This window comes from Phalangium opilio, unplaced genomic scaffold, assembly GCF_054372755.1.
Source record: "Phalangium opilio isolate 3A_F unplaced genomic scaffold, DU_Popi_V2 ptg000101l_1, whole genome shotgun sequence".
NCBI classification, from domain to species: domain Eukaryota; kingdom Metazoa; phylum Arthropoda; class Arachnida; order Opiliones; family Phalangiidae; genus Phalangium; species Phalangium opilio.
The window spans coordinates 5,341,081-5,352,111 of record NW_028324204.1 but is presented as its reverse complement, the minus strand read 5'-3'; positions in this window follow the sequence as shown (position 1 = coordinate 5,352,111).

The following is an 11,031-nucleotide window of genomic DNA, read 5'->3' as shown; positions in this document are numbered from 1 at the left end:
TTTTTAAAATTTTATAATTTTTGTAAGATTTGATTCCAAGCATTTGGGGTTTCGTGGCTGTGGGAGATGGAGTTGCGCTAGAGTCCCTAAAACCCGAAGGATACTACGAATTTACTATTATATATTGTATAATTTTTCATGTGATTAAGCTTTTCTTTATTATTATTTAACATCTGTCAAGGGATGGCAGAAAATAATTGGGCATACAAGATCACACTCGCAAATAAAAAGTCTTGCGGATTATTTTGAGAAGAACATTTCATTAACTGAACATACAAGCTTCATAATTTCTGTAGGAAATTTTGAACTACAAAGTATCATTTTATTTTGTTTCTATTTGTTAATTCCCCATAAGAACGTTGAAACTCACACTGCACTGGTGTCTGTTTAAATTTTTGCTCTCTCGATCTGAAAGTAGAAAAACTAAGCATACATATATATGTGAACTCAACGTAATTTTTTAGAAAACGAAATTAAACGAGTAAATTACCAATTGAAATTTTAGGAAATAAGTAACTTGTGATTATTCATTTCCAGTTTATTTAACTACTTTTAATTGTGAGCAAAGTATACGTAGCTTAGGTGCTTTACAGCAAGCAAAATAAGGGGAAATCTCTGTAATCCTGGACTGCAAGTAAAATATGCTAATTATTGTGGTCTCTGGCAGCTTAGTAAGCTTTGATTTACTACTGGTGAAACATTTTGTCGAGTTATTGTTAAATTACCATTCAAACATTTCGGTATGTTGTCAATTGGTAATTTACAGCGGAAGTAGGTATATAACTGTGCTGTGCCTACGGTTCGAAAACGAAACAGTTCTGGTCAATTGTTGAATGAGTTCAAATTTATTTCAGCTAAGAAAAACTAACAACGACAAACATTTCGCTAATTAAAAATATACACTGTGAAGTTACTAGAGTTATTAAACGGGAAAGAGGTTTTTTTAACTCCTCTTGAAACACTGGCATCAAAAGTTGAAGAATTCGTTAGTTTCGTTAAAGGGCACATGGTTGGCGAGAAAGGTGTATTTTCAAGAGTGGAAAAATATTTTTTGTTGAAGTTTTAATATAATATATATATAAGTATAAAATAAATTATTTTGTATATATTTCAACGTAATTCACTTAAAAGGAGCGCTGGTAGACGGTAACCCGTCAATAGTTCGTCAGCAATAGTTCGCGCGTCATTTGTTCGCAAGCAATAGTTCGCGCACAAACAGTACGCACACAAATAGTTCGACAACACAAACAGTACACACACAAATAGTTCGAGTAAATAAACAGTTCGCTAGAAAAAAGTTCGCCAATGTTTTAGATCGTTTATTAAAAAATGTTAAAAAGCAAAATTATGAGCTAGGCCGCGAAGATAATCAATAGTGTCACGATTTTCAAAGTCGATGACAACCCTCGCAATTCTTTCGTTAAGATCCCTGTATTTCTTTTTACTCAAATGATGTTTCTGACCGGATAAATATTGCACAATTTTGATTTCATTTACACTCTGTTCGTGCTTTAAAGCGTCTATGAACTTCCAAATTGAAGGGTGATGTCCACCGACTAATGTCAAGAACCCACGATTCCATCCCTCTGCTGAATTGTTGGTTTTGGGCGTTCCATTAACAACGTGATCGTAGCAATTCCATAGGTCATGGGAAAAAAATGGAGGCCGTCGAGTTCTTCTGTTTGGACGCCCTATCCAAACGTCTTCAAAATAGTCCAGTGTAGGCTGAGCTTCTTCAGGCATGGAATTACTGTCAGATGCTAATGTTTCAAAAGATTCAAGCAATTTAATTACTGGTATAAAAGCCAATGCTGGTATCATCCTGGGCGAATTTATTTTCTAGCGAACTGTTTATTTACTCGAACTATTTGTGTGCGTACTGTTTGTGTTGTCGAACTATTTGTGTGCGTACTGTTTGTATTGTCGAACTATTTGTTTGCGAACTATTGCTTGCGAACTATTTGTTTGCGAACTATTGCTTGCGAACTATTTGTTTGCGAACTATTGCTTGCGAACTATTTGTTTGCGAACTATTGCTTGCGAACAAATGACGCGCGAACTATTGCTAACGAACTCTTGACACGGACACTCCTGGTAGACGGGTATGTTTGATAATTAAATCCGTCTATATGACGTAACTACGTCAGACTCAATTTAGGGCCGGCTCACATGCCCTGGTGACCGGTTTTTAGACCATGTTCGGATCCCTATTCCCTAATACTTAGTATTCGCGCAGGCCCTTCAATTAATAATTTAGAATTAAATAGAAATAATGTCTTCCAATTTTAACCTTGGTTTTTAATATGGTATAGGAGAGGCATCCCAATTTATCATTTGATAAAAGAGGAAATAAGAAAAATACTCATTCTGAAGACGGGTGGTAAAATAAAGAGGGGTAAAGAGTACTGTGAAGCTGCGCAGTATTTAGAAACATCAAAATGGGTGGATAGGCTTCTACCACCCAAAAATAAAATTAGAAACCATGAAGAAGAAACAATAGTTGTGGGGGAAAAAGCATCAGAAGACAAAACATTAAACGAGGAAAATGAAGAGAAAAACGATAAAGCGATGGATGATGAAGAAGAATCTATTACAGATTCTCATTACGATGACCATGACGACGAGGAGTTTGAAGAAAATTATCTAGTTTGTAAAATTTAAATGATTAAAGAAATGATAATAATTATTCTTAAAAAACTTTCTGCCGTTTTATACAGAGATATCATAAATTGAACAACAGGTTCAGCCACTACCGCTTTGCTGCTCTTCTTAAAGACAAAGACGATAAAGAAAAGAAAATTTAAGCGTAAAATTTCTTTTATATTATTTCATTGTGAAAAAAAGTTTCTTAATTCGTTAAGTAATTTCTTTTGAACGAGATGTATTTTTTGACTTCTACTTATATTAAAAAAATTAAAAACATTTTTTTTGGAAGAGAGGGAAGAAAAAAACAGTTCAATTGAAAGGAATAGGAAAAAAATTAAGTGAAAGCAATACATTTTTTTGGAATTTAAAGGGGACAACTATTTTTTTGAATTTAAAGGAAAAAAAAGTTCTTGCAATTTGAAGGAAAAAAAAGTTTTTTTGGAATTGAAAGGGAAAAAAATATATTTCAAGTAATTTAATACAACGGAAAAAAAATCAAGTGAAAAAGGCAATTATTTTTAGCGAGGAAAACAATTTGGCAAAGAAAACTGCTATAAAAAGTATTTGTGATAAGGAAATACCTGGTGGGGCTAAAGAATTTCTTTAAGAAAAAATATATTTCTTTAAGGTGATATCTATTCCTTATTATAAAAATAGCGGGTAAACAATATTTTATTATTTCCCTTGTACATGAATAATAATTAAACAGTATTACGAAAAATGTATATTGTGTTAAATATTTAAATTACTTAAACTCTTGAAATAATTATTGTTGTAGTATAACCTTCAAATTAAAAAATGGTTTGTTCAAAAAGGAAATTTTTAGGGGAGGTCACTAGGTCATTATATCAAAAAGGTAATAATTAGTAATACAATTTAGTTAATTTTAGACACTAATTAGTACCATTTTCATGTAGAAAAACTAATTTCTGAAGAATTTTTCAAAGTATCTGCAAAACCGATTTCTTGATTTTTTTCCATTAAATCCTATGAAAATGGTATGTAATATTTATAAATAATTGTTAATTAATTTTAGACACTAATTAGTATTATTTTCATGGAAGAAAACTCATTTCTGGAGAATTTTTCAAAGTATCTGCAAAATCTATTTCTGGTTTTTTTCCCATTAAGTCCTATGAAAATGGTAAATAATAATTATAAATAATTGTTAATTAATTTTAGACACTAATTAGTACCATTTTCATGGAGAAAAACTCATTTCTGGAGAATTTTTCAAAGTATCTTTAAATCCAAAAGAAGCCCAGCGTATATGTAATCTTTTGGGCCCATCCCCGTAAACCAAATCGCGGAACCTTGTTGGTTATAGCTCTGCTGTTCCCTGTTTTCCAAAAGGCAACACAATCTTCCAAGAGGCAACGCTATCTTGCAAGTGGCAAAAATAAAGGTACAGTTCTTTGTCTATGAAAATTTAAAAAAATGTTATTGGTATAATTCATGGAGTTATGGTAATTAAGTTTAGAATTTATACAATTTGTAATTTTGGTATATTTCAAACTTTCTAAAATATAACTCTACAACTTACCTTCTGTTTGAAGTGTGTTCCCGGTTTTCGCGTAGACGAGAAACCTAAACGCATCCCAAATATTTTTAATCGCTTCAGCTGTCATCTATGTCACAAAATATGTTATTTTAAATGCATTCATAGCTAAGTGTGTATAAGTAAGACACACAATTAGGAGGGGTTAAGTAAGTGAGAACGCAAAAGTAAGTAAACATAAGTAAATGTGCTGAAGTAAATAAGAATACATAATTAAGTGTACAAAAGTAAATAGTAGTATGGTCAAAAAGTCAATTGAAAACCTTACCCCGCATTCTTTATGCTTGCAAACAAAGTCCCTGATTCCTTCTTTATTCTTTAGAAGATCCATTGTTAGCGTTTCTTTTCCTTCTATATCTGCTAAGAATTTAAATAACTTGGCCATGTGCCGCAACTGGTTTCGGCGGGACTTTAAAGTAAGTGAAGACACATTTAATTCATCAAAACCTCGCCAAGGGTAAATGTATTAGTTAGTATAGGGCGCTGTGGCAGGGGGACTAGCCACCACCATTCTATGTATTGTAATGGTACCACAACACAAGCCATGGGCTTAGCGTTGGATTTCCACCTTAGTTTTCACCAAAAATTTACCAATTTGTGTTAAAAACAATTTCAATTTCCCTTACTTTCACTACAGTTGTTTTCGTCGTTTAGCAAGCAAGATGAAAATTTTTGGAGTATGACCTCGTCGTCAGGAAACCTCTTGTATAGTCCCGCACTTTGGAGAGCTGCTTTAACTCCAGTTAACCATTCCACTTGTAATTTCTCAGATGTTGGGGCAAGATCTCTTGCGTCAGATCCTTCGATCTGCTGATTCCTTGTGGCAGGCTCTTTTTTTGCTTCAGAACCCTGGAGCGGTTGAGGCGTAGCGGTTTCTTCTCTTTCATCAGAACCCTGGAGCTGTTGTAGCGGGGCGGTTTCATCTCTTGCTTCAAAACCATGTCTCTTTAGACGTTGTGGCAGGCTCTTCTCTTTCGGAATTTTTCACTTTTTTCGAAATTCTGGGAGTATCATCCGTTTCTGAATCTACATTTAATGGCAATGTTCATTTCTGAACATTGAGAAATGATTTTTATTATTTTTCTACTTACCATACACTGGAATATATATACATGGCCCTTTTTTGCCGGTTCTATTAATCAAGATTGAAGTCCTCGGTAAACGATTCATCCACTTCTTCAATGAAAGAATTCGATTCACCGTTGTTGATTTGCTGTTTATTTTCCAATCCTTCAAAATTAGAGAAAATAACATAATTTATTATAAAAATATTGAAACTACCAAACGCATCATTGCAGTTAAGATACTTGTCTTACGTTAAGATATTATTCATATAATTAGAGCAATTTAATGAAATCTTACCGTTTGCTTCTGCCGATTCAAAAACTGTAATACCCAATTTCAATAGCAAAGTTTTCACATCTAAATAAATGTGGAAACAATTAAAAATGTTGTCTAGGCAAATTTAGTTATAATATTTACCATCAAATTTAATGGTTGCGGATTCCATATTCTGCTTCCCCTGGATTTTTGCACAATCCTTTGTGGAAATTCTTTCTTGGACTTTTTTCGTATTTTCGGCAGAAAGGATTTTTCGGGTCTTTTTATTTAAATCATGGATTTCTTCTTTGCTTAAATCTTTATGATTGCGTTGCAAATGACGTGGTAGAAAACCTTTGGCGTTTTCGTTGCATATTGGACAAACAATTTGGGCACGATTATGCACAAAATTTTTTCCTTTAAAAATATCAAGAAAGGATAAGTAACATTTAAAACTACGACAAACTAATATCCATTTAAGAATAAAAAAGGCTACATAAATAATATTACCTTTGCTCGCCATAGTGAGAATTTGGAAGCACGAAAAAACTAAAAACATGGCCCGTCAGGTTTCCAATATCTTTTAATTCTACTTTTAAACGTTAGATCAATCTATAAACATACATTTTGGAATTTGAATGGGCATTTTCCTCTAAAGTTACCCTATAATATACGTCGGACCCTTCCATCTCTTAGCTCAGAGTAATCCCCCTACCAAGCGCGTACATTTTCCCCTCTTACAAAAGCGCGCCCAGAGGAATGGATACACAGTTTACACCCCCTCTCTACCGCCACTAGGCAAAAATGTTATTTATATAAGTGTATTGCAGCAAATTTACAAGACGTGAGTGCGTTGCAACAAATTTACAAGACGTGAGTGCATTGCAACAAATTTACAAGACGTGAGTGCATTGCAACAAATTTACAAGACGTGAGTGCATTGCAACAAATTTACAAGACGTGAGTGCATTGCAACAAATTTACAAGACGTGAGTGCATTGCAACAAATTTACAAGACGTGTATGAATTCAAACAAAGGTTTCCTAAGAAATCATTAAAATTACAAACATATTTACAAATAAAGCATTAAATTTTTACCAATTATTACAAATACGAAGATCATAAAAGTATGTACACATTTACAAAAATCTATTTATATTAACAAGCACCTGATATTCCCTCTTTAATTCCCTCCCCTCCTCCTCAGGCAACTCTTTCAATTACCCCGGGAAATCTTACCGGTTGGAACCCTCGGTATTTCCCATCAGGGCTAGGAAATGATTGACGAATACGCCCCACACAACAGGCTGGCAAAACCATGCTGTTTCCAAGGCCTAAGAACCCAAAGAGGGATAGACATAGATTCGCGTAAGCTTGAAATCTCAGGTTTGCGTTATCTATGTCTAAATTCCTCTCTAGAATTGACTCGCCACTGAGGCCCATCGTCAATATAAGAACCATTGATTCTAAACAAAATAATTTAAATTGTGGCCTAAGGGTTACCCATTGAATGGTGCCCTGGATGGTACGACAGCACTCATTCTCAAGCGCTGTTGGCATAGGCACACAGTTTCCGCAAAGGCAGTACAGTTGCCCCTGCGTGACGGGTGAGGAAGGAAGGGGACATTCCCTCATTCGTTCGGTTGTTGTCTGTGCGTCTCCGAGGCCAGGGTGGTCGTTTTCACGTAAAACTATTTCATTAAAACATTGAATATTATCAACCATTCATATTTTAGGCTTTGCAACTAAAATTGCATGAAAGAAACATGGAAGTTTGAAACTGATTTTAGTAGAAGTGTGTGCGTGTTACTTAGGGTTGGTCAATGAGCGTTTACCCTTGGTTTGGGAAGCTTATTCAAAGCAAGGAGGGTAGAATGAAGAGGGGTAGAAAGCTGAGATGGGTAGAATGAAGAGGGGTAGAAAGCTGAGGTGGGTAGAATGAAGAGGGGTAAAAAGCTGAGGTGGGTAGAATGAAGAGGGGTAAAAAGCTGAGGTGGGTAGAATGAAGAGGGGTAAAAAGCTGAGGTGGGTAGAATGAAGAGGGGTAAAAAGCTGATGTGGAGAGTTCTCGCTTTGTGCATATACATGCATGCGCGCGTATCTTTCGGGAAGCCTTCATATGAGCAGTTCCCATATGAGCGGATTTCATAATAGCGGATTTCATAATAGCGGTCCTCATAAAAACAGTTCTCTAAATAGCGGTTCCCGAAATGGCAGATTACCCATTACAGCAATTACCGATACAGCGGTTCTCGTAAAAGCGGCGTACCGTTACAGCAGTTCTCTAAAGAGCGGAAAAACAGATATGCGAAAAACTATAGTTGTTTATTATGGTGTAAGCTGGCCCAGCTGGGTTATATGAACTCAAAAAAAACTAGGTCAGACATGGATAATTTGGTTAGGTTAAAGTTGATTATTTCAACTAAATAGTATTAGGTCAGATTTAGTTTAGTAATATTTTGGAATTGGTGTAACAATGTTACGCCTTTTCCAAAAAATTACTGTTTACAATTATCTACTTCCGAAATAAAATACTCTTTCTCGAATTATAATATGCCTTTTCCAAAAATTACTGTTTACAATGATCTACTTCCGAAATAAAATAACCTTTCTCGAATTTTAATATGCCTTTTCCAAAAAATTACTGTTTACAATTATCTACTACCGAAATAAAATAACCTTTCTCGAATTATAATATGCCTTTTCCAAAAAATTACTGTTTACAATTATCTACCTCCGAAATAAAATACCCTTTCTCGAATTATAATATGCCTTTTCCAAAACATTACGGTTTACAATTATCTACTTCCGAAATAAAATACTCTTTCTCGAATTATAATATGCCTTTTCCAAAAAAAGTACTGTTTACAATTATCTACTACCAAAATAAAACAATCTTTCTCGACTTATAATATGCCTTTTCCAAAAATTACTGTTTACAATTATCTACTTCCGAAATAAAATAACCTTTCTCGAATTTTAATATGCCTTTTCCAAAAAATTACTGTTTACAATTATCTACTTCCGAAATAAAATACCCTTTCTCGAATTATTTTAAAACAGCGGCCGCTATTTCTAAAACAGCAGTTTTGAAAAACTCCGCTGTTTTTTTGGAATCGCGGTTGCTATTTCGAGAACTGCTCTACAGGGAACTGCTCATATGGGGTACACCCTATCTTTCACTGCCCTTACTGGCTGAAATATGGTGAACCGGAGATTTGGAGGAAAATTTAACAAATAACAAGATGGCTCAAGAAGATGGAGTTATCTTCATTGGGATCCTCATCTTGGGAATGTGAATCCTCGCTACCTCTTTTATTTCTTCAGTCAGATCCCGAGTTGACTCTCCTGCTCTTCCCACTATAATTTAAGGGTCTGGGGAGCGTGAGGCACTAGGAATTTGCTGCTTTTTTGCAAACTAGCACCTTTTTGCCTAAAACCCTGCAGTTACATCGATCGGTGCACTCGACACCAATTGCCATGCATAGACACCCTAGGCGCCCATGGGCTCGAGTGCACACAGACCGACACGAACAACAATTAGAAAACGGGTCGGTTGAACATAATTTCATTGGAATTGGGAAGTCTTCCATTTTTTTAAACTTTCCACTCCCAAGAACACAAGTTTTAAAATGAAATGGTATAGGTACGGCCGATTGGACCCTCTTCCAAACGGTCCGTGACATTTAGGCGCCGCCACTTGGCGCTGGTTATTCAGGCGCCGCCAAGAAAATAAGGCGCCGTGACATGTAGGCGCCAAGACAATTGGGCGCCGTGACAATTAGGCGCCGCGACATTTAGGCGCCGCGACATTTAGGCTCCGCAACATTTAGGCGTCGACACATTTACGTGCCGATAATTTTTCCACTATTTCTTTAAAAATCCGTAATGACCTCTCAATTTGGCAACCCGTGTATTATCCCTGAGCGTCACTGCATGACCTGTGGCAGCTAATTAATAGGAGAATATTTTCGAAAAGGTGGCAACGAATTATTGGAACCATTGTTTTGGAAAAGGTGGCAGCTAACTATTAGGAGAAGATTTTGGCAAAGGTGGAAGCTAAGAATATTTTCGATAAGGTGGCCGCTAATTAGTAGGAGAATGTTTAGGAAAAGGTGGCAGCTAATTAATAGGAGAATATTTAGGAAAAGGTGGAAACTAATTATTGGAACCATTGTTTTGGAAAAGGTGGCAACGAATTATTGGAACCATTGTTTTGGAAAAGGTGGCAACGAATTATTGGAACCATTGTTTTGGAAAAGGTGGCAACGAATTATTGGAACCATTGTTTTGGAAAAGGTGGCAACGAATTATTGGAACCATTGTTTTGGAAAAGGTGGCAACGAATTATTGGAACCATTGTTTTGGAGAAGGTGGCAGCTAACTATTAGGAGAATATTTTGGAAAAGATAGCAGCTAATTAGTAGGAGAATGTTTTAGAAAAGGCGACAGCTATTTAATAGGATAGTAACCTAACCTAACCTAACCTAACCAAACCTAACCTAACCTACAACTTCCTTCTCTGGGTTTGAACCCGAGCCTCTGAATTAAAAGGCTGATATTCTACCATGCTGCTGCGGTGATTCGAAATACTCACAGACATTTAATTAACTAATTCTTTCAAATAAATTCCCATTCAGCAGAAACTCGCCATTGGGCTGCAAATTTAAATATATTCGCCATAAAAAACCAAAAAGCGGTTTCGGTCCAATGGGACTATACCGTTATTTTGGGAAGTCAATGAAGATAAACAACAATATTTTGGAAAAGGCCTATAATTTAGAGAAGTCAGTGAAGATACACAACAATATTTTAGAAAAGGCGTAGGACCGCGGGCTGACACCACTAACGCGTAAAACTGAACAGTTCTATTAGGCCATACTTAGGAGAGGGCTTCAATTACCTCTGGTTTTTCGTACGTGTCCAACTTGCTCTGGTAAGCATTATCTAGACTACGTGAAGTTTCCCAAGGGCAGTAGACATCGCACACCATTAATTCCTTTTCACTGTCAATAGCCAAGTCAGGCTTATGGACATTACCCATATTATCAACTAGCCGTGATTCAAATGCGAGTTCCACGCCAGGCTTTTTAGCGGAACATTTAATGAGGTTAACGATCTTGTCGTGTCTTGATGTATATTTAGATTTTGAAAGTGGGCAAGAATAACTGATGTGGGATAAGCTTTCTACCCGTGGGCAACCTACGCGAAAGTTCATATTCGTTTAGTTCGAAGGGGAACCTCTACACGGTAGGAGATTAAGGCGCAAAAGTGCTTACAGGTTTTTGCTCGTTTCGTATCCATTAGAAAGGCTTTGGATATGGGACTGTCAATGGCTTCATGCAAGCCAGCTTCGTACACCGTTTCAAAAAATCTCTCTTCAGAAGCAATATCATCCTTTGTTTCCCCGATTTGCAGAGTAAAGTTTCGCAATCGGTTTACGAGAGCCCCAAAATAGGGTTTTTTTAATAAAACTTTAATCAAAGGATTACTAGAGCCTTTTAGAT